Source organism: Opisthorchis viverrini, assembly GCF_000715545.1.
Source record: "Opisthorchis viverrini unplaced genomic scaffold opera_v5_72, whole genome shotgun sequence".
NCBI classification, from domain to species: Eukaryota; Metazoa; Platyhelminthes; class Trematoda; order Opisthorchiida; family Opisthorchiidae; genus Opisthorchis; species Opisthorchis viverrini.
Genome location: NW_008751728.1, coordinates 1,137,035 through 1,140,109, shown reverse-complemented (window position 1 = coordinate 1,140,109; position 3,075 = coordinate 1,137,035).

Sequence of the window (3,075 nt, the reverse complement as noted above, 5' to 3'; positions counted from 1 at the left end):
TTACACACTCAAACCTCCGATAGCCACAACGTTATCTGATCTTCCAGCCCACCGTAAAATTCAAGGAACATTGTGTTTGACGTCAGAGCTACAGTCCGTTGGAGCGTAAGCAGGAAGGACGAACAGACAATGATCAACATCCCGCCTATGTGACTCCTTCAGAGACGCTGTCACACGAATCACACAGAGAAAACAATCAACGGGTATCCAGTCAAGCAGGGATCCTTCCGTCTGGTAACTTAGAACGACACGAACCTTTTTATATCCTGTTGCAGAGGCGTTTTGGTCACCAGATGTGCGCATCAGGAAGCGTCCAGTGTTTGTGATACACAACACACATCAATGTCAAGCAAGTCCAGTATGAGAGCAAGAGCAGTTTGTTGGCCTGCCTAAAGTGCGAACATCAGAAACAGCCAGATGCATTGGGTGTCCAGGCTTGAGGATTGATCACATAATGTATGTAGATACCAGCGCTGGATGACTCACGGACGTTGATGCCAAAACAATGCAGGACGAAAGAAATCATCAGCCCCCTACAAAGTAGGGTTAGGAGGGGGGAAGATCATCAACAGCATGACATCATTGTTCAATACTGATGCTTCACTGCCGTGCAACCATAGTTTGTTTGAAGACCCCGCTGTGAAAAAAAAACGTGGACGGGGAAGCGACTTAGTGCTAGCTTAACACAATCATTCCAAGGTCTATACACCTCCAAAAACTAATTCAGAAAATCTGTATAGAAACTGACAACAAGAACGCCACTGACATCGATTAGCAGCCATATTTTTCAACATCCCCAACCAGGCGCAGTGGGAAGGACGCGGTCTCCGACCTGGAAGGCGAGCAGCACCGACAGCACCCAAGCGTTTCGTGATCTCCTTCATACTCCTCTGCCAAGTCAACGGCTGGCCACCTCTTTTTTTACGCCACTCTGAAATGGGCACGGAAAACAGCAATCCCTTGGACAAACGATGGTTCGGTAAACGCAACACATTCCTCAACCAAAGCAGCTTCTGGTGTTAGACACATTCTTCTGTGGGAGTACCAGTTGCACAACCGAAAACGCACTTTTTAACTGCCTCATTACGGATTCGCCGACACCAACCCACATGAGCTATGGTTCTGAGACAACGATTGTCGAACACCTGAAAACGTCTCAGTTCCGCTGCTCGAATAGGCCGTCTCACAGCCATACAACAAAACAACCCGTACTGTAGCTTGATACACACGTCCCTTCGAATCCAGGGATGAACCATTCTGGCGCCGTAGATGTCTCAAATTAGCAAACGCGACCTGGGCCTTGAGGATTCATACATTCACCTCATCTGCCACATCACATTCAGAACTAATACAACTTCCGAGATAAGTAAAACGCTCCACAACTTCGGGTGCCTCTCCCTTGATTGTAAGTGGCATGTTCAGTAACTGCATGTCCACGAGCATGACCTCACACTTTGTGAGTGCAAAGTGCATGCCAAAGGAAGGGATGACTTTGGTCAGTTCATCCAAAAACACCTACACATTCTCCTCCTCTTCGAAGATATGACCGATGTCATCTGCGTACTCCAGATCGACAAGGTTTTCTTCACAGGCTATTTGAACACCATGACTTTGGAGACCCTTCAGCGTTAGTCCCATTATTTCATCGATCACAAACTTAAAAAGGAATGGAGAGAGTGGGCATCCCTGACGAAAACCGCTCTGTGTACGAAAGCTTTGAAGAGCTCTCCGTACACTCTCACACGTCCGGAAGTCTGAGAAAAAACTTCCGGGGCATTCCTTGGTGAGCAAGCATGTCAACAATGGACTGATCAACCGAGTCGAATGCGCCTCGGATTTCCAGGAATACTAGAATTGTGAGTCGCTTACACGCATGGCGTTGTTCTAGCACCTGACGAAGTGTGAAGATTTGGTCAACGCAACACCTACCAGGCCGGAATCCTGCTTGCTGCTCTCGAGTCAGTATCTCACGAGCCACCGTAAGGCGACGAAGCACAACTGACGCCAACAGTCCCGTTACGACCGGGGTCAAGCTGATCCTCCTGTGGTTACCACACTCACTACGCGCCCTTTTTTGGAAATGGGCACTATCACCGACAGACAGACTCCTTTTCCCAAATGCAAGCAAACAGATCAGAAGAGCGTTGACTGAGGACTCCACCCCCGTCTTTGAAAAGTCCGGGTGAGAGGTCATCCGGACCAGCAGCTCGGTGGCGCTTGATAGAAGATAGGCAGTCTTGAACCTCCGAAACCGTAGGTGGTTCCACGTTCACCGTCCAGGGTTCAACTTCACCTGTGGGCTCTAGATGAGTGCCGGCTGGTGGCCACGACAGTTGTTGCTCGAAGTATTCAGACCACCGGCCGAGGCGTTCTTCTTCATTCGAGATTGTCGTTCCATTCCGATGCTTGACGGTTCCACTCACAGTTGGTTTCCGGGGACCGGTTGCACGGATCAACTGAAATAATCTCCGGGGATTACCGGCTTTCTGGGCCTCTTCCATTTCTCTGGCTTTCTCTGTCCACCATACTTCACGGTCGCATCGCAAGCTCATTTTTACTTGACGTCTGATAACTCTTCGCACCGGGTTATGTTCGGGACCGGTTGCTTGTGTGGTCCAAACTCTCTGGGGATATCAATGAATGAACGCAATTTGACAGAAAGACGCTGAATTAATTCCCAAGTCTTGAGTGTCATCCTTTCGAGTAAACTGACTTCAAATTCCAACGAGCAATGCACAATATGCTACGGCAAGCGCAAGCTGAGCACGCGGTAACGCAGAAGCTTAAAACGCGCGCGCGGAAGCTGAGAAACGGATTATGGATTCACGGATTGATACACAGGATCGAGGCTTTTGCCCAAAATTCCCGGGTCGGTTTTGTTCTTGCCGGTCAGTGGCTGTCATTCAGCTGAAAGGCACAAGTGAAAAAGGGGTGTAGCACTGCTGTTTATGTTCTCAGCGCGGGGCAACATGGTTGCCAGCGCGAGGATTCGCATAAATAAATGTCTAATAGGGCCTTAAATTGTGTTCTAGAAGGGGCGCGTACAACTGTCGGAGGAAGGTCATTCCACGCACC